This window comes from Magnolia sinica, chromosome 8 (assembly GCF_029962835.1).
Source record: "Magnolia sinica isolate HGM2019 chromosome 8, MsV1, whole genome shotgun sequence".
Lineage (NCBI taxonomy): Eukaryota > Viridiplantae > Streptophyta > Magnoliopsida > Magnoliales > Magnoliaceae > Magnolia > Magnolia sinica.
Window position 1 is genome coordinate 28,784,685 of NC_080580.1, and position 25,080 is coordinate 28,809,764.

Below are 25,080 nucleotides of genomic sequence, written 5' to 3' on the forward strand. Positions count from 1 at the left end.
AATAAGATCATATCAAGAGCCTTGACAACATCTACTATAATTTCAGTCACAATAAATCATAGAAAACTAGAAATATATCTAAATTCAAACCTAAACTTAATAGAAGTTTAACATATAATTGAATTAAAGCAAACTAAACATCAAAATAAACTATCATTTTCATCCCTTAGCCTTAGCTAAGAGATTAGCCTAAGAAGACTAACATCCTAAAAGAAGAACAAAAAGATCAACTAAAACCCGTGAAAAAATCAAAGTAGAAGAACGTTGTTGGTGCTTCGCCTCGCCCTCATATCCCTTTCCAAACCCTAAAAGATGGTTTGGGATGTCCTAGGGACTCCTATTTATAGTTGTGAAACACTATCTTTCGCACTGCCTTGGAATTTTCTCAATCTGACCTTGAAACGCCTCAAATTTATGCAGCCGCATTACGCATCAGTCGGACTGAAAGTCACCTTCGGTCAGACTGAAGTCGAGTTCGAATCATGACAGGATTCTATTTCATCAGTTGCTCGATTTTGGTCACACCGAGCTTAGGTTCAGTCTGATCGAACTTAAGTTTCGGTTAGACTGAATTAATCGTCGGTCGAACCGAATTAACTCCAAAATTCATTGTTCTTCGCTGGAGCTTTTCATGCACTTTCAGTCGCACCGAACTTGGGTTCGGTCGAATCGAACCTGTCTCTTTTCTGTTACGGATCCTAAAGTCTCTCCAGTCCTTTCTTCATCCATTATACTTGGTTTCCTTGGATCTTTGCATGTGAATTCTTCATTCTTGATCTCCTAAGATCCATCCTTTGCCTTGGTGATTCTTGAGTATCAAATCCATGCTTTTAACATTCTTTTCAATCCAAGCTCTTAGATTCACCTTGTAATACAAGCATGTATAAAATGTACCATTAAGCATTATCATGTCTATAAAACCAAGAGGTAAATAGGGGAAAATATACTATATTTGACACTCAACAAGCATCAGTTGGCTTTCGAATGTATTAAAGAATATTTGACTAAGCCACCAGTGTTAATGCCTCCAATAAAATGGTCGATCACTTAAGTTGAATATCTCAGCTTCTATAGAGTCAATTGGAGCTTTGTTAGTGCAAGATGATGATGATTGAAAAGAGTATGTGGTTTATTATCTTAGTTAAACATTGGTAGATACCAAGAGGTGGTATTCTACTATGGAAAAGTTATATTCATCATTGTACTTCGTGGCTACAAAATTATGATATTATTTGTTGGCTTAGACGGTTAATGTAATCATGATAATTGATTTAATAAAATATATGTTAAATAAGCTATTTTTTTTGAATAACCAAATTGGTAAATGGATTCTTGCATTGTTCGAGTATGATTTTTTTTATGTACTGCCAAGGGTTATAAAAGGAAGGACCATAACAACTTTTCTGGCCGATCATCCTTCAGATATATATAAGGGCAACTTCCTTTAAAGGCCTTAGATGTGGATGTGGTTTGTTGGTCATTCTGAAAATTAATATTTGACGGCTCAAGGACTGATAAAGGATCACGTGCAAGGATCATTCTGATCGTCCGGTTGGTAGAAAACAAGAATTTTCATTCCAACTAGATTTGATTGTACCAATAATTAAGCTGAATATGAGGCTTTGATAATTGGTCTTGAAATGTTGACTGATTTAGGAGTAAAAGAGTTATTGATTATGGATGATTCCTTGTTGGTAATAAACCAACACATTGGTTTGTTTAATTGTTCAAGTACCACTTTACAGTCATATTATCTGTTGGCAATATAGTTGCTAGGTAGATTTGAAGAGGTTAAGCTAAAACGTATATCTCATGAAAATAATGAAATGACACAATTAGCATCAGGACTTTAAATTGCATAAGGATTTGATGAAAGAATGATAGTGGTTCATAGGAGATCTTTATCCTCAATGTTTAATGGGAATCTACCAATGATATTTACATGGTCGAGGTGAGCGACGATGTAGAGAGATCCAATTATAGAATATCTCTGGTCTTCACAAATGAAGGTCGACCAAGATATTAGAAGGTTAGCTATAAACTATGTATTGATTAATGAGGAGTTGTATCAAAAAGGGGCTGATAACATGTTATTGTGATGTTTAAGCAAGAATGAATTTATGTTGGCCATGGGTGAAGTACATGAAGGAATTTATAGAGTACACTAGGTTGGGAGGAAGATGAGACTTACACTTCGATGTTATTAGTATTTCTGGCCGAGCATGTCTACCGATTTGACCAATATTCTAAAGGATATAAAGTATGTCAAAAACATGGGTCGATACAACATGTGCCCATGACCAAATTGCATCGATCATATTATCAAACCTTGGCCATTTCAAGGATGGGCTATTAATTTAATAGGAAAGATTTAAACTTAGTCATCTAAGGGACACGGTTTCATTATTATGGGGACCAATTATTTCACCCAGGAGGTGCTGGATTAAGATCAACGTCGATGGGTCTGCCATGGGGAACCTATGTCCTTCGAGCGGAGGGAGTGTTGGTAGAGGTTGGGATAGTAATTTTGTTTTTGGCTTCTTGTCAAGATATGTCGTAGGCTCAAGCTCCCGAGCCGAGTTTTGCTATTTTGGAGGTCCTCATGAGACGTGCTGATGTAACACCCCACACTCTTAGTACGCGGGTGTCACTATTTGAAATTTTAACTAAGGGCACTGTAAGTCACTACCAAAAAACTGGACAAAGGTGACGGATAAAAATAGTAGCTAAAGGCCTATAGCTACGGTTATAGTCCGTAGCACGACTGTAGCCATTGGTACCATAGCCATAGGTCTTAAAGGTATGGCTACGGATTTAATCTGTAGCCATAGAAACAATAGGTACGGATTAAAACCGTAGCCATTGCTTCCGTAGCTCTTAAGTATCTACAACTACGGATTATATTTGTAGCTAAAAGTAGAGAGAAAACCGTAGCAATAGGCTGAAATCAACAACAGCTACGGTTTCTAGATAAACGGCAACGGTTAATAGCTGTAGCTACTGCCTATTTTAAAAAAATAATAATGAAGAAAATATAATAATGGCATCTCTTACCATTGTAGTACATGCCCTGGTAGATCAACTCATGAGTTTCTTCATCAGATGTTTTCTTCCATGGACTGCTAGAAATAAGAATGTAATAATCCACTTTCTCCCAAGAAATAGAATTCTCAACCATAACACCCCATCTGCTACATATCCTAAGATAATCACCATCACCCAATTCCAGAAGGCTCTCACATTCATTTATTCCAACAAAGCTTAACCAAAAAAACCTACATTTCTCACCAACTCGGACCCAATTCTTAAATTCCTTAAACAAGATCTGCCATTGGTAAACACATTTAGAAACTCCATAGGCTTCCATATCAACATGAAATATATATATATATATATATATATATATATATATATATATATATATATATATATATATATATATATATCCAAAGTATTCAATAACGGTAAAGCTCAATCCAAATCTGCTTTCACCCAATTCCATAGATCCATGCATGAATAAACATCATTTCACAACATCCATTAAAAGACACATATATTCTCCACTATCTGCACAAGAATCCCAACTAAGTCATGAGATGGAAGGAGTTTGATTTGAATCAAACAAAAAATTCCAGCAACAAATTCCACATTTCCATTGTTAAAATGGGGGAACATGTTATATACATGGCTAGTATCGTAATGTGCATGGATTGTCAATTACAGGCTGCCCTATCCACAATGACCGTGCCTACTTACCTCCAAAAATCTCGACATGGTTTGCAAAGTAGATATGATTTTCAGTTAAACCACCTACAACCAACAAACCAAGCAAATGCATTTCTTTTTACAATGCAACAAAAAGGAGAGGGAGTTACCATTATTGATCGAACTTCATATACAACAAACCCACAACCTGCCAAGAAAAAACCACAACCAGTTAAACTAGCAATCAAGTAAGCAACTAAAAGAACTCTTTAATCATATACAACAAACCCAAATTACTCTTAGGCAAGATTGCAAACAAAATCATTATCAAGTAGTTGCATATAGTGGATTGTCTTTCTGATGCAACATCGGACATTGCAGGAATTTTTTAGTGTGGTATTTCTGGGTTGCTCAGAAAGCAATAGAGGGAGGGAGGGAGGGACGGTGACACTACTAAAAAATCTTACAAATTTTTCCTTGCTTATGTGAATTTGTTTGAACAAAGGTTGATGTGAATATGATTGAACACAACTATCATTGTTGGCTTTTGGAAACATGGAGCCTCTACTGCAAATTGAATTATTCTTCTGCCAATCCTAGTTGTTCACCTGCATTATAATTGCAATTATGGAATCATTTCTGCTATATAGCTGAAACCTCTATAAATGTAAGTGAAACAGCTCTGCATTCATATATGCATTTGCAATATTTTTGTTGATTGATAACATTGTTCTGGCCAGTTGGGGTATGAATCTCCCTTGCTTCCTGAAGTTTCATTTGCTTCTTTTTCCAGCTGGAGGAATTCCGAAATAAGAAGGCTGAAGGGAGAACTAAAAAGGCTGCATCCACTAGCCAATTACAGTCAGCTGATGTTAGCCAAAATGAGAAATTGCCACAAGAAAGTGAAAATTTGAAACTTGAGAATTCAGATGGAGCTACATCTGAGAGAGATGGTGTTGCTGCTGGCCAACCTTCTTACCCTATCATGATCCAAGACAGTAAAGCAAATAATTCATCCCTGAGCGCCGAGCTAGATTCTTTAAATACGACAAACGCCATATCTCCAGCTTTGCCTAATGACAACAATCCATTTTACATGGATCAAGTGGAGAGACCCGCAAGCTATCATGAGTCGAAATGGCGTGATGGTTTAGGATTCGCAGGACAAGAGCATGGTTATTATGATCTCTTGAGGGAAGAGAAGAATGATGAACTTGGTATTTCCTCAGGGAAAGAAAGAGAACTCACACATGAGGTTGCAATAGATCATGCCATTGCTCCTGATACTGTTCATAGATACCCAAACCATGATGGAAACATTCATCAAATTAGTTTCCATTCATTGCATGAAGCTTAGTCAGAAGAAAAAAAAAAGATCGCTACCTTAATAACTAAAACCACAAGCTTTGCATACATATCAATAACAACAAATGAGAGATGTTGGACTTGTCGTGGCGTTTGTAGGGACAATGAGCTTGGATTAATCATGTTAGTAGCCAAACAATTTGCTACAGAAATTTCCTGAAATTATAGGTAGAAAGAAAAGGAAAACTCTTAACAATTGTGAGGGTTTGGAGGTGTAACGTCTCGAAAAAACCCGTACAAAGACCCGAGTACCACCTCAGGCAGAAATTACCCAGGACCAAAACCTTTAGAAATTAGGTTAATGTTAGCAAGTGCTAAACTAGAGTGCTTGTGAAATTAGCACTAATCACTTTAAATATGATCTGCAAGACCCAAAACATGCAGAATCATTGATGCTACATTACCCTGAAATCTAGAGTCCGTCCTTAAACCGGGTTGCTCTCGGGAGCACACCGAAACTTTGTATCGGACTTGGACCGCACGTCGAAAGTCTGATGACCGCGAAACTATACGTTATGACCGCATTACTGGACTTGACAACCCCTTCAAAAATTAAGTCCTAATTGTGTCTAAAAATGCACAACTTGAGCCCGGAGCAAAGTGTGGGAGAAACGTGAAAATATTTAGAAATAAAAATTCGAATTTAAGTAATCTGAGTCGTGTCATTTGTGGGCCAAATATAAGGATTTAGACCGTCAAAATCTGACCCAAATACACCCTCGGATCAGGAGAAATGTCCCTCGCATGTCGATGTACTTGTGGCCCTGATCGAGTGACCGTGACCATTGAGCTGAAACTGGTCCGCCATGGCTGATCTGCAAACCTGATCGAAATGAAAACTCAGCCTGACCTAGATCCATGGTCAGGGAGCTTAAGTCCGACCACACGTGGAAAAGGGGCCACCAGAAGTGCTCCGTTGGACCGGAAGAGTCCGTATTTGGATATAACCTAAGTATACCTTGGTCCTGGGGCCATTTCCATCAACCTTGGGCCTATATAAGGACCTTAAACCCTCTCTCCCATATTTCATACGAATTTGAGAAACCCTAGGAGAGAGAGAAGAGAAAAGAGAAGGGAAAAGAGAGAAAGTGAGAGTGGAGTTGGAGATTCTTCCTGCGACTCGATCCCGTTACTCCACGCACTTAGCCACCCCCTCTGTATCACAAATTCAGCATTTTCGACAACTTACTTGGGTAAGAAAACCTAACCCTAACCTATTTTAGGGTTTTAGATAGTGTAAGTTGTGAAATAACTAACCTAATTCATGTTATAGGTTGCCAATACACCGTTGACAAAGGCTAACTATCTAAAACGAATCCGTTACGCGTTTACGAGCGTAAGGTGCGGACTATAAACGTATGGGTTATGGTTTTCAAGGCTTTCAATGTCGGTTAATGGTTTATTACTGATGTGGGTGCTATTTCACATGCCAAATGCGATGTTTGTTTCGTGTTTCAGATATATATGAACTATATGAAGTTTAGTGTATTCCATGTATTTGTAGAAAAGATCGTATATGTATGGAATTTGATAATGTGTTTACTATGATTAATTGTCGTGTGTTTATACTAGTTGTATGTGTAACAACTCCTTGACGAAAGGATCAACCCTAATACATGTTACGCCAACATACGTCATGTATGTTGTAATGCGTAGCCTAAGTGTTTGTAGAAATGGCTGAATGAATATGGGACCATGATTTGTGCCTGCTATGTCTAGCAAATGCAGTTACATGATGGTTGTGTATGTGACAACTCCTCGCTAGAAGGATCTATCCAAATATATGTTATAATCAACTCATGTTATGTATGTGATATGTATAATATAAGTGTTTGATAAAATGTCTGTATGAGTTAGTATTTGGTGAAATGTAATTTATATGGCTGTTGAGATAAGATTCTCAACTACCTTAGTTATTTGTATAAATCCCTCCATGCACCTACACTACGTTGTCTGTTTTACTTAGGCACTGCATATGTGTGAATTCATGTTTAAGTTGAAATCCATCAAATGCTCATATGCTAGTATAATTGGAATTGTTGATCCATTACTATTCTGATTAGCTTGTATGATTATTTGTTATAATTGAATGTGTTTGGGACTACGGAATAGTCCAGGCAATCGGTAACAGGCATTGAATAGGTGGTTAAGGTTGATTTCGCCACGTAGGACGTGATCGATGAATCCGAGCCGTACTTGGGATGTTGGCAGTGGTTAGGCCACACGGAGCGCTTATGCACTTCATGTCAACCAACTCAACGTGCGCTCGTACTAGTCGAGCTCGTCAAGTAACCCGATTAACCCGATGTATGTTCACCATGTATGGACGTTACTGTTTGAATCTAAGGTACCAAACTCACCAGTGAAAACCCTTTTAAACCTTGGTACCTCGATCCACTAAGACTCATGAGCCGGGCATGGTGGTATGGAACACCGTGGTCGAGCTGTCGGCCTACGCTGGGGTGACGAGCCTCCCCGCAGTGACCAGTGAGCAATCCGGACTCGTGAGCCAAATACAGTGGTATGGGACACTGTATTCGAGCTGTCAGCCTACATGATAAGGTGACGAGCCCTTTGTAGTGACCTCGAGTGTACGCTAAGACTGCGTAGAGGCGACGAGCCCTTACGTAGCAACAGGAGTACACTAGGCTTACACTGACAAGGTGATGAGCCCTTTGCAGCGACCTAGAAACATAACATTGTATGAGATTTACTAGGATTGACGACCCTAGATAGGATCATCATTTGGGAGTTGATATAAGGGATGTACCTTAGCTTCCCAATCCTACTGTATGAAAAGGACTAATAAGAACTTGATAATCACGTTCATGCACCGCACTGCATGTACCGTTTGGCGTTGGTCAGAGCACTGAGGAAGTGACTGACATGCGCGACCGTTAGATGAAGATCGCAGAGGGAGTGCAGGCGAGGGTATGCATCATTTATACATACCATTCTTGCATTAATCAGAGTACTTAGGGATGTTTGATTGTATTGTTTTATCATTACTGCTTGACTGAATTGATAACATGTTAACCTTTGCTTTATTGTTCCACTGAGTTGATCACTCACTCCTACGTTACGGGACGGTGTTGTACACACCAACCAGACTCTGTCTTAGCTACAGATGGAGACCCAACTGATGAGGTGGAGGCAGACTTCGTAGACGATGAGGATGCCTTCTCGTATATGCAATATTTAGGCGGGTTTGCATAGACCGTTCTGAATCGACGGGGGCTTCAGGGATATACTTGTAGTGGACGGTTACATTTTTGATATTTTATATTTTGAAATAATACATGTAATTATTGACCTGGCAATGCATATATACTTTGGGGACCTATACTGAGTTATAACGCTATACATATTTGAGTAAGTTTTCCGCTTGCGTATTACAACTGTCCCTGAATTTTGTATTGCTGATTTGGCTTAATCTTATTCATGTTTCATACACTAATACAGACAACATTTAATCATCATTAAATATGTTGCATAAGTGTTGCGTTGGAACTTGGGAGTTGGGAATTTTACTCGACCCCCGATTTTCAGGGCGGTACAGGAGGATTCTTATGGAAACATAATAAAAACCATGGAAAAAGTTTACCATGAGGATTCAGAAAAATCGATCCATGAGATCATCCCTTTTAAGCAACCTACTTTGTTGTAACTGTGAGATATAATGGGTATAAGCTACATCAGTATAATTAGTTTAAACATAAAAAATGATGCAATACAATTAAAACTGAATATTAAACAAAATTTATATTACTACAGAATAAAAGAAATATAATATTTATTACAATAAATTGAAAATGATCTTGAATTTAACAAAAAACTAAAAAAAAAAAAAACTTCTATATGGTCTAAATTTAGGCTGAAGTGATGTAAATCCTGCACACAAGGAAAAAAAAAGTCAAAAAGTAGCATGCAACAAATTGACGCATGAAAAATTCACATATACAAGCCAAATCAAATAATGATCACATCAACAACTTTCTAAGCAAACCACTTTAATTAATAATGTCTAATTGAAACCACAAGTCACAATTATGAAAAGAAATTAAAAAAAATAAAATAAAGAAGAATTTAGAAATAATTATTATTCAAATAAAATAGCATTACCTCAGTCTTCATATCTATCCCATGTATACAGAAAATGTTTTTCAATGGAGGTCTATCCCAAGGTGTAAGAGGATTTAGCACTGGATCACCATGATACAACCTGAAATTTATAGCATTAAAAAACATAAGCTTGCTGGAAATGATATGACTCCAAAAATGCAGAACATTAGTACAACACATACTGTTAAATAAAATAACTTTTCCCCCATCTGTAAAATCAAAGGGCAGAGGAGAACTTTAATGAAGCATGAAAGTGGAAGGGTCAAAACCTACAAACTGTAGAAAAGCATTTACAGGCAATTTTCAGCATCCAAACACAGACTATAAACCATTTAACTGTAAATCATTTACAGTTAACCCCATTTACAGGCATCATCCAAACACATCCTAACCATACCTTTACATAAACGGTTTAGGAAAAAAAATACAACAATGGTCTGACACAGTAGGGTTTGAGTCCCAAACGAAAGGCAGTCTACTGTTCAACATTGAGGACTTGGCTTTTTAAGCCAAGGTTACCAACAAATAAATAAATAATCATTAAGAGAAACAACAATGGTTCCCATTCAACCAGCAATAGACCAAATATTCTCTAGTTAGGATCTTCCAATCTGGAGGATTGTTGGAACATGGTCCAACCATAGTTAGTCCCATCATATCAAAGTGATCAGAGTATGACTTAGTGTTGACTTTCTATTACATCCTATGGTACCCAGAAATAGAAAGAAGATATGATCAAAGCATGACTTCTATACTAAAGGTCACAACATAAAATTATGATACACATCTTTTTGAAGTACCAACACAAATAAATTACAGGAAAATAAGTTCTCTCTGCAATCTTAGTGTTGGCTACTAAAGTCAATCTGCAAGATTTATTTAGGTGTCCAAGCAACACAGGATTTTATTGTTATCCAAGCAACGAGCAACATTTTCCACAACATCAGTCTTCAAATCAATAGTAGAATTATTGATTTGAAGCAGGAGCAGCACATGTTTAGAAGGAAGAACCCGACACATCTAAAGCAGCCCAATAGTAGGTAGTTTTCTCCCCTAAACCATTTGAGCATAAGAATTAAAGAGAATCTCAGAATAAAAATAAGAACCGGTAACAATTCTATGACATATGCACTATGGGCCTATTAGACTCTGGATTAGCAAACCATTTGCCCCACTTGTACTTAAGACCCGAGGATAATTTCATAGCCTCTGATCAAAGGATTATTTGATTCTTTTCTTTCACAAGTTGAGAGTAAATTAGAGATTATTTTATACGTTTATTTAACTAGACATCAGAAGTTTTTTTTTTAAAATTATTTACGCACGGTTGAACCATTTGGAAGTAATTTAACAATGGAAACAGGTCAAAATGCAATCCAGGTTTTAAAATGTAAGCGTAATATTGATTTCCTAAAAGAAAGTGCAGAACAATCTTATACAATGCAGAAGTGGAACTTTGACACCCATTATGCAAAAATAAACAAACAAAGATTTTTACACGAATCAGATTTGGGATCATCATCATCATCATAGACTTAACATTAGTCCCATAATTTCTTAGCCGAAAATTGTTTAACAAACTAAGTAATAGAATGGATTAGGAAAAAAACATATGATTACATTTTAAGCATCCAAGTATGCCCGATTTAGCCACTTGCAATCTTAGAATTCAACTCAATTTTATTTTTAGTTAATTTTTTTTCCATACAAACAACATGCCAATCTAACAGATATTAACCAAAACAAGAGATCACCCAGATCACTTTACTGATTTTTTGCAAAAAGAGTTACAATACACGGTAAAAAAATAAAAAATTCACTAACTGATTTGAAGAAAAAAATTTAACATAGCAAGGTTTAGAAAATGGAATTGTGACCGCGGAAAAGCTGATTGGTGTTACAGTTGCATAATAGAAAGGAAAATGAGTAGTCAAAACCTCTAAAAAGGAGAAAAGGAGTACATGCACATGTTACTATAGGGAGTGAAGAAAAGGGAGCAAAAAAGAAAATGAGAGACACATAAAATCAATGTTACTTGAGACCCAACTTCCAATAGAAACAAATAAAATACAAATAACCCATGTCATTTGAGAGAGCTCATCACTTGTAAAGGATACATGAATCATAATAAAGGGCAATAAAAGATTTTAAAAAATGAAAGAAGTATAAACTTACAGTCCAATAAGTGAAGAGCCTTGTGTTGTTGTCTCCATAAAGATAGGGGCCAACCTGTTTTTGCATTGTTATTTGTTAACACATTAGGAAATGGATTTGGGTCTGCATTGTTAAGCAACAATCCACATTAAATTTGCATGTGTGGCCCACCTGATGAGCCGACTGGCCTGATTTTTGGGCCAGGGCATGTTAGTGATGGGACCCACCTGATGGAAGTGCAGATAACATCCAATGTTAGCATTCATCCTTGAATTATAATGTTTTGATCCTGTCTTTTTTCTCTGACAAACAGCTGGTATTGTTGAGGATTGTTGGAATTCTTATTCTAGTTTATATAATGGCAAGAGCATTGACTATAATTCAACGCAGGCTCCAACAACAGGTAGCTCCCCTTTTCCAAACCTACAAGCGAGATCCAGGCTTTTCACTAGGTAGATCCCAGCAAATTACCCACGAACCAAAAATCAGGTCAGGCCTAGCACCAGGTGGGCCACATTATATATGGAAAAAATGATGATATTTGAAACTCATCAATGGCTACACATGTGGACCATCTGATGATCATGCTGCAGCACATAACACTGATGGGTCCAACTAATGAGTAGCTTAGAGCTTGCATGGGGCAAGAGCACAACTTCCTCAGCAGATGTAACACTTTATGCTCCAAAATTCAATATTTTGTTGTGGTACAAAGCTTGTCACTAGATATAGAAAGTACAAATTCCAAAGGTTTAATTTATTGGCTACACTAGAGTTCACATATTTAAAGGAGAAAGGAAGTTAAAAGTGAGAAAGCACATGATGAACCGTACATATTGTTGGATGACAAGACCTAGATGATAAATGCAAGGACTTTGGAGTTGCCATTAGATGATAGAAATTGCCTTTCTTCAAGTCATGCCATAGTAATCTCACATTCTGATGGTCCTTCACAAAGAAAATAGTTGGATGAAACTCAAAAGTGAAGCAAATACTAATTAGCTAGATAGGGGGACTTTGGGGCCAAATGCATCAATGTACATGTGTTGCTTTCTATACACTTAGCTAAATAGATCGATGCTCAAATTTGAACACTCCAAAGATAGTGATTAACTAGAAGAAACCTTTTCTCACCTTTTCATCACCATATACTGAGCAAATATAATGTCCCAGAAGTAAAAATCAGCTTATGAACTAAAGGCATATACTGAGCAAACCATGGATAGTACATCTCTCTCAGGACATCAGTAAATTATTTTGATTTCACATCCATATTTGAAGATGAAGTATTATTAATCATAAATAAAATCTTGTCCTGTATCTCTGATGCAGGTTCCTGCATGAAATAAACAACAAACTCAAAACTTTCAAAATACAATCGAGATAATACATGAATAGTCAAATAACATAGAGTAAGAACAAAACATACAGAGACCTTCTTTTGGCCCAACCATGGTAGGAACGTATTTGTGACACGTTACATCAGACCTTCTGACAACTCTGTTATAAACTAGCTGCGTAATCTGATAATAATCTAAGTTGTGATCTGAACTACAGTTAGCTACAAATTAAGGTTAAAATAGTGGAAGGTTTGAATACCTGATGTTTGTATATTCTGGCTCTTGTGCAGCAGTGGCCTCTGTTCTGAGTGGCCAACTGAGCTTATGAGATTGTGAAGCGAATTAACATTTCCCAAATGAAGACCTTTGCACCTTAGGAGAGTTAATGATTGACTATTGGGGTGGTAGATTGAAGTCTATAAAAGGGTATCAGGATCCCCATTACAAGGAATAACAGAAAATACAACAAAATCTCTCCCAATGTGATCACTAGGCTCACGACATTCCCCTCGTCATTTTGGCAATGTTAGATAGTGCTGATGTCCATATAAAATTTCAACAATTCAGTCATATAATCTGAAAGTTTCAGATTTTAAAATGGGTAACATACATACGAAAATGATAAATAGCAATGCAATGTAACAAAAATACTACGTTGAAGAGTTGAGGACTGACAAAACTGAGCTTATGAGATTGTGAAGCGAATTAACATTTCCCAAATGAAGACCTTTGCACCTTAGGAGAGTTGATGATTGACTATTGGGGTGGTGGATTGAAGTCTATAAAAGGGTATCAGGATCCCCATTACAAGGAATAACAGAAAATACAACAAAATCTCTCCCAATGTGATCACTAGGCTCACGACATTCCCCTCGTCATTTTGTCAATGTGTGATAGTACTGATGTCCGTATAAAATTTCAACAATTCAGTCATATAATCTGAAAGTTTCAGATTTTAACATGGGTAACATACATACGAAAATGATAAATAGCAATGCAATGTAACAAAAATACTACGTTGAAGAGTTGAGGACTGACAAAACAATTAAAACCACCTGTTTCTAGATTTAGGACCTGTGCAGTAACCAATGGGTCCCATCATTTAAGGACTAGGTCCCATATCTTTAGCCAATAATAGTTCATGAGATCTCCATTCTCTTCACAAAGTGGGTATATATACATAATTTTCATGACCTTTTCTTCTTAAAAAAAAAAACTTATCTCAGCAGGCAAGCACAGTTGCTTCCTCACAATCTCACAGAGTTTGTCAACTGTCTCCTTTTTGGCCGCACAACAGATCTGGACTCGGGAGGTCCGCAGAGATGGGAAGTTGACGTTCTTCACCCTACCAACAGAGACCAACCTCAAACTAGAAATCCTTCCAGGTACCCGACTCCAATTTGCTTGCTGTAACGAAGATCCGAACTAGATAGAAGTCATAGAGACGGATGCCATTGATGCAAGGACTAACAAGAGAGGGAGGGAGAGGATTTTCATGAAAAAAAAGGGTGAAAAGAGAGCCATTAAAACATCTATATCATTCATAAGAGGAAAAAAAACCTAAAATAAATAAAAAAAAAATATAAAAAAAAACCCAATCCAATTCCACAAAAAAGACAGCTATATAAATATTCAAAAGAGAGAAAAAAAGAAGAAGAAGAAAATCATTCTTGCATACCTAAAATGGACGCGGATTATGGCGTCAGAGAGGGAAGTCTTTGTGAGATTCAGAAAGAGAGAGGATGGTTAGGGAGAGAAGAGGGGTTCATGAGAGGGGAGATCGAGAGAGAGAGAAAAGGGGTGCGGGAGATCGAGATCGAGATCGAGAGAGAGAGAGAGATCGAGAGAGAGAGAGAGAGAGAGAGAGAGATGCGGAATGGGTTTGGAGTAGAGGGAGATGAAAGGTTTCATGCAAGGGGGGAAAAGAAAAAGGGTAGCGCGAGAAGAGTTTCTGCATTTTTACCTGTTACGCCCTGGCTACGGTTTTAATCCGTAGCTAAAAGCCATGGTCCGTAGCCATTTACCTCACATTCGCTTACATACAATTTTGACGGTCAAGGACGAACGACCCTCTTAAGGGCAGCTTTGTGGGATCCATCATGATACATTTCATATATCCAATCCGTCCATTAAATTTTTACTTTTTTTTATAAGGATTGACTCAAAAATATAGGTAATTCGATAGTCAAATTGAACCATACCATTGATCAATAGTAGGTGTTTAATCTCCATTGTTTCCTACCATGTGGTCCACTTGAGCCTTCAAACTACTTCCTTTTTGGGCTCTTGCCCAAAAATGCTCTTTCAAAATGAATAGACGCCCTAGATGGAGCACACATATTTTAATGTGTATCGTAGAGTCCCTTATGGGGCCATCTAAGGTTGTAGCCGTAAGTGGTGGTGTTAGCTTTTAACTACGGTTTGCTTATTGTTAGTTACGGATTTAAGCCATAGCAATATAACTACGGTCTATATCCGTAGCCAAAAACTATCATAGTCCATAGCCTTTGATCGTTTTTTTGGTAGTGCGTCTCGAAAAAATCCGTACAAAGACCCAGTACCACCTCAGGCAGAAATCACTAAGGACCGAATCCTTTAGAAATCAGACGAAAATTAATTAAGTACTAAACCAAATTAATCGGTAGATTAGCTTGAACCGCTTTCTATACGATCTGTAAGACCCAAAACCAGCAGAATCGCTAACGCTACATTACCTAAAAACCTAGGATCAATCTCAAAACCCAGTTGCTCTCGGAAGCATCACGAAACTTCGTATCGGACCTGGACCACGCGTCGAAAGTTTGATTAACACGAAGCTATACGATTATGACCGCCTTACTGGGCTTGACAACTATCTCAAAAATCGGATCCAAATAGTATCTAGAAACGCACAACTTGAGCCCAGAGCGAAGTGTGTGAGAAATGTGAATATCTTCAGAGAAGGAACTCAAACTTAAGTGAATTAGGCCGTTCGCTTGTAGGCTAAATTTAAGGTTTCAGACTGTCATATTTTGACCCAACTACACCTTCAGATCAGTGAAATTTCCCTATACAGGTCAGTGTACTTGTGGCCCTAATCGAGCGATGACGACTGTTGAACTGAAATAGGTCCACCGAGGGCGATCCACTAATCCGATCGAATCGAAAATGTCACTTGACGTAGATCCATTGTTAGGGGACTTTCTCCAGACCGTACGCAGGTAATGGGCCTCCAGATGAGCTTCATTAGCCCGAAACAGCTGCCATTTGGCTATAACCTAAATATACCATGGTCCTAGGGCCATTGAGCTCACTTTTGAGCCTATAAAAGCCCCTTAAACCCCCTCTCTCCCATGCCATACGAATTCTATAAATTCTAGGAGAGAGAAGAGAGAAAAGAGAAGGAGAAAGTGAGAGAGAGTGAAGATAGTTGCTGGTATTTGATCCCACCGCTCTACGTGCTGATTCGCCTCTCCCGTATCGCTTCACCGACGATTCCAATTCCATTGTTGGGTAAGAAATCTTAACCCTAATATGTTTTAGGTATCCAAGTTAATGAATCGATGAAATAGCTAACCTATTTCGTGATTCAGGTAACCGTTGTGTCATAAATAAAGACGTGGTATTCAAACTGAGTTCGATATGAGTATATCAGCGAAAGGTGCGGACTATAAACATTTAGGTTATGGTTTTCAAGGCTTTCAATGTCAGTTAATGATTTATGACTGACTTGATTGTTATCACATGTGCTTAGTTACGATGCTTCCATATGTTACACACATATATAACCTATGTTGAATATAATGCATTCTGTGTTTGTAGAAACATCTGAATGAATATGGAATTATGATTTGTGCTTGCCATGCTTATTTATTGAGAATATATGATTTTTGTTTGTATAACAACTTCCTTGTGAAAGGAATTACTATAATATACGTTGTAACTGAATTATTACATGTATGTTGATATGTGTAGTCTAAGTGTTTGATGAAATGCCTGAATGAGAAAATGCTTGTTAAAATGTATTTAATAAGGGTGTTGAGATAGGATTCTCAATCACCTCATCTATAGCTACAGTTTCTTTCATGTAACTTATCTTACTACTACGTTATTTATGGATGAGATGCCTATGTATTACAACATGTGCTATTTGGTTGTTAAAATGCTGAAATGTGAATTTACTTAGATTGGTTGTCACATGCTGTCTTTAATTACCACATGTGAATGCTATTGTTTGGAGTGTGATTGGGGCTACGATGTAGTCTAGGTAATCGATAATGGCTCCTATTCGAGTGGCCAAACTAGTTTCACCACATTAGACATGTTCAAGGAATCCGGGTCGTACGTCGATTGTCGACAGTGGTTACGCCACGCAGAGTGCTTACGCGCTCCATGTCGATTAAGTCAACGTACGCTCTTACCAGTCGAGCTTGTTAAGTAACCTGATTGGCCTATTGTATGCTTAACTTGTATGGACGCAATTGCTTGAGCCTAAGGTATCAACTTACTAGTGAAAAGCCCATTTAACCTTGGTACCTCGATCCGCTAAGTCTCATGAGCTGGGCATGATGGTATTAGACACCGTGGTCAAGCTGTCGACTGACAATAGGGTGACGAACCTCTCCGTAGTAACTAGTGAGCAACCCAAACTTGTGAGTCGAATACGGTGGTATGGGATACTGTATTTGAGCTGTCGGCCTACACTAAGGTGACGAGCCTTTCCGTAGTGACCTCAAGTATACACTAGGACTACATTAAGGTGACAAGCCTTTCCGTAGTGACCTCGAGTATAAACTAGGCCTACGCTGAGGTGACGAGCCTCTCCGTGGTGACTTGGAACATGCCCATTGTATGTGATTGACTAGGATTGACGACTTTAGTGGATCATTTTTGGGTAATGATATAAGGGAGGTACCTTAGCTTCCCGAATCTGGTGTATGAATAAGCTTAAATAAGAACTTAGTTAACACGATCATGCATCCGCATTGCACGGTGCTTTGGCAAGAAAGTGAATGTTTACCGAGAGTGTAGCATGTGTGATCGTAAGATGATGTCGCTGAGGGAGTGCAGGCGAGGGCATACATCATTTTCGCATACCATTCTTGCATTAACAAGAGTAATTGGGACATGATTGTCGTACTGCTTTATCATTATTGCTTGACTGAATTGATAATATGTTAACCTTTACCTTATAGCTCCACTAAGTTGATCACTCACTCCCACTCTGGGACGGTGTTTTAAAACACCAACCAAACCCTGTTGTAGTTGTAGATGATGATGCAGCTTACGATCTGGAGTCGACCTTCTTCGACGATGAGGAGAAGTTCTCCTACCTGCAACTCTTTGACGGGTCTAGGTAGACCTGGAGTTGCGCCACCGGGGCTACAGGGTCATGGATTAGTAGACATTACACTTTATCATTTTGTAATTTTGGGAACTATACTTGTAATTTATTAAACCTGGTGACATGTTGGACTTTGGGGACTTATCACTTATATGCTCTATATACTTATCACAGTCTTCCGCTTGCATAATTAAATTGTCTTTGGAGTATGATATGCTGAATTAGTACAATCCCATTCATGTTTAATGTGCTAATACAGACAACATTTAATCATCATTATCTATGTTGCATAAGTGATACATTGGAACTTGGGAGTTGGGCATCTGCTCGACCCTTAGATTTTGGGGCATTACAGGCACCAACAATAAATCAAATCAATGCAGGATGGGACTCCCGATCGACATTGAGGCCACCCATCAGGGTCTCTCGGAGCCAAGAACACACCCTACATAAATCAAGAAGGTAAGGTTGTCTGAACATTTCAAATTAGGGCCATTATATCAAAGGATACTGATACAATACATTATTCTCAACACTTGGGGATCTGATAGTGACCAAAGAGACACTCATGACCACTCAACTCCCCATTTAGCTGTCAAAACAAAGTCTCAGACCCATCTGACCATTGGGTTGCAATGTATAAGCTAAGTTGAGCCTTGAAGGGTATTATATGGCCCACCTGGGTCTCACCATCGGCCAAAAACTAGGCTTGGACCCCTACATGGGGATCCCAAGATGAACAAACAGAGTAGATCTACCGCAAACATCATAGGGGACCTCATACAGGTGCATGTACACCCCATGCACATGTGCATGACGTGCACTAGGACTATGGGGTCTGTCAAACTAGCTTTAACCGAGCTCCTTGCAAAATGAGGGAAATGATGGATTTCTTTCACCAACACATATTCAAACTGACAGTTTTTCAGACCCCAAAGTGGCCCACCCTGGGCACTTTCTGAAAGAACCGAACTGTCCAACTTCTTCGTGGGACCCACTTGATCAAAACCGTATAGGCTTTTGAGCCCTTGTAAACGGATGGGAGAGATTGGTTACAACCGACTAATACGTTGCATGTGGCAGATATCCGTGAGATGAGACCCATCTAGGACCCCATGGGTGGCCCGTGATCACCCTGATCAGGCCATCCCATTCGTCCACACCCGGGATGAGGCGTGCTCTCCCTTTTCCAAAAACTGTTGGGCAAGGCCTGTAGGTGGAAAAAGCTAGAGGAGACTTTCATCTCTGAGAAAAATAGAGGATGGCATGATCAGGGCCATCCCCCGACCGCGTAGAGAGATTCGACCATTGGGAGCTCTCTCCTCCATTGCTATAAATTGGGTCCTGTAGACCTTGGGATTCTTGCCAAGGAGATAAGAGAAAAGAGAGAGAAAGGAGAGTGAGAGGGAGAAAGGGAGGTTGAGTCGACTTAGCCATCTCTGAGCTGAGTTGGTTGAAGGAGCGAAGTGAGGACTGTGCACCCACCAGGTAACAAGCCGTTCTTTCATCTTCCTCTGCCCGCAATGATGGTTTTTCAAGTAGTGGCTGCATTTCAGACCGATGGCAGTCTAAACCATGACTGCACTTTGGGCTAGAATCAGGCCGAACTTAGGTCACACCTGGATGATGTTTGGGGCTAAAACCATGCCAGATATTGGTTGTGTTTTAGGCCAAACGCATGACTAAAAATCCATGGGAAAGGTAGTCTTCGATCAGGCCAAACAATGGCTAGGCATCGGGCTGAAATCCAGTAAAACAGAGGTTCTATTTTGAGCTGGAACTAGGCCAAACAATGGCCATAGTTCAGACTGAATCCAGGCCTATTAACAGTTGCAACTCCGGCCCCAAACCAGCCCTCATAATGGCTGTGGGTTGGGTCGAGAGACAAGCCGAGTTGAGGCTCTGTTTTGGACCCAAACAATGGCCATGATAGGAACTAGAAAATACAGATATCACGTTTTTCATCAGAATGAAATGAAAGATAGGAAAGGACCTTCATCAGGCCTCAGTCAAGCAAGGATCGGCCAGTTATCGGGCCCATGTAGAAGGCCAAAATGATAGCCGAGTGTAGCTCTGTCTCGGGCCAAAATCAGGCCAATCAATGGCCAAGCTTGGGCTGGGATTGTAGCAGGGAGCAGGCTCTATCTGAGCCTTGAATTAACGCAGGGAGCAGCCATTATTTGGGCCAAAAATTGGGATCCGATTCTGGCCCCCTTCGTGGCTGTGCAACGGGCTGAAAACGGCCGTTCTAACTGCGTAGGTAGACCCGAAGACCAGGCCTCGAGTAGACCTCTGATGCGGGCTATAAAGGGGCTGAAAGCAGCAAATCACGGTGGGCAACCACCTGGATGTTGTACAATCCTAGCCAGTTGTGAGTTTTGTTGGTTGAATGTGAACAGCTGCTTTGTTTTCCATCCAATGCGGCATCCTTTCATCAAGGGTCCTGACCCTAGCATACATATTAAGGATGTTTCCATCCATTCCACTTTTTTCATTACTTGTCCTTCCTTGATACATGGCCAAAATGTATGGACTGTCGGTACTGTTGATCAAGTGGGCCCTGTGCAATTTAGTGTAGAACACAACACATAATGGTGGGCCTTACCTTAGGTCAACATGGGCCAAACCAAGCCCAGACTTGGGCCAGAAACGGCCCAGTCCGGCCCAGATATTTGAGTTTATGTTGGACCCAACAACTGGGCCTAGTCTGGGCCCAATCTGACCCTTAACAAGGCATGACTTGGGGCCCCGACTGGTCATCATAAATCAGGCCCATGCTCCCTTAACCATCGAATCCTTACCCGTCTTATTCATTCTACAGATGAGAATGTCCCCTAACACCAGTTATTGTATTGGAAATGACTCCAGGAGGCCTGTCACGCCCTAAACTCAGAAACCGGGCTCGTAAAATTTTTGATCGCCGAATCCGGCGCCGACAGCCTCCATAGTACCCCATTCTCGGCTACCGGCATCTATACACCAGGTTCCGATCCTAGGATCCTACAAGGAGGATTTCAAGCATGATTTTGATTCAGTATAAGCATAACCATAAGCATAACCCATGAACAATAACAACAAGAACACCATCACAAAATCCACTATGATAAAAATTTTTGAATACAATGCGTATGAAGGGAAATACAAGATAATGATACAGAAACTCCAAAAGCTCGGCTGCACACTCCAACTGCGATAAGGCTACGGCTGCGACCTAGCGTCACCTGCACACATCAATCATGCATAAGCTTATAGAAAGCTTAGAGGGTGATGTAAGTGTGTGCGTAATATATGCGTGCTCAGAATGCAAGGTCAGAGAAATACGGAATCATGCTGATGAGTACATGAATGCAATCAACCGTACCAAAGCTATGTGGTGCAAGATATGAATGCTATCAGCCATGTCAAGACCATGCGATGTGAGATGCAGCTCAAGCATGCTAATCCTCATCATATATCATTACGGTTCTCATTCTGGATAAACACTGGGGTTTAGTACACTCCAAATGGCACTGTCGCTCTCCTAGCCACACAGTCCAAGTGAGCGTAAGAAACCTCACTATCCGCTTGGCCAATAGTCTGCCAATACCTATCCGGCACGTCGATAGTAGACCCATTCACGAGCTGGTCAAACTAAGCCTAGTATTGCCCCCTACTCTCGGGCGAGTAAGGCCACACCCCTTTCCAACCGACCATGATATAATGGGAGACGCGGCCTCCTGATATTCGGCCCTCGTGCACTCATATATCCACTAGATCTCGACATTGGAATCATCCTCTGGTACCATCGGGTTTAGAGATTTTCACCCAGGGACATCTATGGCGCCCCGATGCTTAGTAACAATATTTTCGATATTTGATCCTGCCCTCCACGATGTGTCTGTAAAGGTCATAACCTTGAAGTCGCTAGGGCATATAGAAATTATGCCATACAAATGCAAAGTGCATGAATCACACTACCATTCATGCATCAATCTTGCGCGTACCGTGCGCTCATAAAGGGTAACTCCGCCTATCAGGGAGCCCATAAACAATCTGCCTAAAGGCATATGCTATGATCAGTCACTCCTCATATCAAGCATACATATGATGCGTATGATCATGAATCATGGATCTATACTAAACATGTTATATGGTGATGGGCTCTAATCATAACGAAGATGGACCTAGACTGCCTACACACTACAAGTATGGGCCTATCACTGGGCCTTAAGGAGAGTGACAATGCGGACATTTAACCAAGATCATCCATACAATGTGGACTTCAAACCATCATTGCTCCCAAGGCATAGCCTGCCATCGAGATCATCACATAAACCACGGTGGAAACACATTACAATGGGCCTTATATACATCCCATTGGGCCTCGACCCATGGGCCTCCAATACGTCAAATGGGCCCCATACTATGCGTCTCATATATATCAAGGTGGGCCTCAACAACAGGCCACAAATATATCAAGATGGGCCAATCACATGGGCCTCATATATATATATCAAAGTGGGCCTCAACAATGGGCCACAACTACATCAAGATGGACCTAATCACATGGGCCTCATATGTATATATATCAAAGGATCAACTGGACCACACTGCAAATAACAGTGGTGACCATGATTTCCAACATGAAAATTCTTAAGGCCCACCATAACATTTATTTTCTATCCAATCTAGTCGTGAGGTCACACAGACTTGGATTAAGAGGAAAACAAATTTCCTAATGATCCAAACTCTTGTGACAAGGAGTTTCAATGGTAGAAGCTCAATCCTCACTGCCTTTTGCTGGGTGGTCTACTTGATACTAGATCCATCTTCGTCTTTAACTCATGCCATAAAATGAGCTTTCAAAATGGTTAGACAGCTTGGATGCAACCCATGCATCATGGTGGGGTCCACTGACCATCCAGCAGCCCAACCAAATGGCTGAACAGCAGTGATAAAACACATATTATTTTATTATTATTAAATATATATATATATATATATTTTTTGGGTTCCACCCTCCACAGTCAGTGGATGGTGTGAATAAAACACATACATCACTGTGGGTCCCACGTGGGGCCCACCATAATGCTTATTTACAATCCAACCCATTGGTAAGGTCACACAGACCCTAGATGAAGAGGAACACAAATTTCATAATGATCCAGAACTTCTGGACGCCCATAAGAGTTTCAATGGCAGACGTCCATTCCCTACTATTTTCTGAGACGTGGGCCACCTGGGTTTTGAATATGGCTGATTTTTGGGTGGCCCATAGCCAGGGAGGGGGGCCAACAAATGAACGGCGTGGATGTTATATAAACATCATAGTGGGGCCCACGACTGCCTCCAGCGTCAGGCAGCAGGACGCTGCTGGCGTCCTCTGACTGGCAGCGGCGGCAGCAGCTGCTGCTACTCTTTCTTTGTTTTTTTAAATCTGTATTTCTACAGATTTTCCTAGGTGGGGCCCGCATCGGGCAGATCCACTCCAGCCATTAGATCCTAAGGCTCATTACAGGGTAAATGAGCCTAATATCTAAGGTATTTTGACGTATAAAAGACTTCAAAGTGCGTTTTAATGGTAAGAACCACTATTTTCTATACTACGGCCTGCCGGATAATCAAATTGGCTTCATTTTCGGCTCAACGCCTAAAATGAGCTGAGGAATGGAATGGATGGCATGGATTAAACTTATACATCAAGGTGGGGCCTATATGAGTAGCCCACCCCAAAAGTGCAATATAAATATTATATTATTATTTTTGTTAGCTTGTTAGTACTCACCCATGTCAGTACACGCACTCCATGTTAGCTACCCCTGCCTCACGTCTAGCGTCCAGAGACGCTGGATGGCATGGATATACTCAGCATCATGGTGGGCCCCACATGTACGTGGCCCACATTTTAGTCAAGGTGGGTCCCATATGAATGTGGCCCACCTGATTTGGATCAATCCGATACTTGTGTTTTTCCTTCATCTTGGCCGTCCAATTAACCCGTTGCAAGGTGGGCCTCACGATCGGACGGTCAAGACCATTTTGCAGCGTGGTGGCCACAAGACATACAAAAGAGAGAGAGAGAGATGATGATAGAGGGACCCCGTCACTATGGGCCCCTCATGGATACATCACATACATCAAAATGGGTCCTACCAACAAGTGGGCTCTAAAACAAGAATTAACGGTGGATCACCCACCTCTAGGCCTCCTCCTTGCTCTCTTAGGCTCCTATGCTCCTTAGTTTACCTTTAAATGGAGGTTGATGGGGTTTTGATGGTGGTAGATGATGATTGGAAGGTTGAGATGGAAGATGCGAAGGTGGGAAGAGTGGGCCACACTTGGAGTTGAGAGTGAGGAGCATGGACGTATGGAGTTTGGGTTGCTTGGGAGATTTGAGAAATGAGAGAGAGAGTGAGGTGATGGGAATGATAGGAGGTGATGGAGTGATGGGTTTGTTTGAAAATTTTGTAAAGGGGAATGGTGAAGGGAGAGAGAGAGTTAACTTATGGGAAAGGAGGGATGGGTTGTTATACTTAAGGGTATGGTTGTACTTGACATTGATTGATTGATTGATTGATAGAACATGTTGTAGAGATTTTCTCAAAATTCGTAATGCGCGTCGTTTCTTTAGAACGAACGCTGGCCCACATCTCTTGGCCTGGGGATCAGTTCGGTGCGTGAGTCGCGGCGTTGGAACCGTGGTGATGGCGTGGTCGCTATAATACAATTTTTGGTTCTAGCTGACTTCGGTATGCGGGACCCGGTTTAGGATCGTGCGCAAACGTCAGATACGGGTCGAGGATTACCGGAATTCGCCCGCAAGGACCGCGGAAGCCAATGAAACAGTACAGACTAGGTACGGGCCTTATAAGACCACTCTCATGATATTGGGCAGCTAGGTACTCACGATCAGTCAAATCAAGGGGCACAATGCTATTTGTCTGGTGATGATTCTTTTCCCTCTTGAGCTTTCCATCTCCAATTAGACTAGAAATGGTTAAAATAAGGGCTCGATGGTTAGTTACGCTTGTGATGAGTTGCATGGGATTAAACTGCATTTACTTGACTTATTTATTTATCATGATGACTTCC

At 40.2% G+C, this 25,080-nt stretch overlaps 2 long non-coding RNA genes across 2 annotated transcripts; both read right to left on the minus strand.

Moving 5' to 3' along the window:
* Positions 1–3,983: 3,983 nt before the first annotated feature.
* Positions 3,984–12,513, minus strand: LOC131253153 (uncharacterized). Its single transcript, XR_009174945.1, has 4 exons — positions 12,180–12,513; positions 11,518–11,573; positions 11,368–11,421; positions 3,984–4,313 (listed from the first exon to the last, which is right to left on the minus strand). It is a non-coding gene; the product is annotated as an uncharacterized LOC131253153 (long non-coding RNA).
* Positions 12,514–13,602: 1,089 nt separating this feature from the next.
* Positions 13,603–14,487, minus strand: LOC131253926 (uncharacterized). The gene is made up of 2 exons (XR_009175356.1): positions 14,365–14,487; positions 13,603–14,152 (listed from the first exon to the last, which is right to left on the minus strand). It is a non-coding gene; the product is annotated as an uncharacterized LOC131253926 (long non-coding RNA).
* Between the last annotated feature and the right edge of the window lie 10,593 nt (positions 14,488–25,080).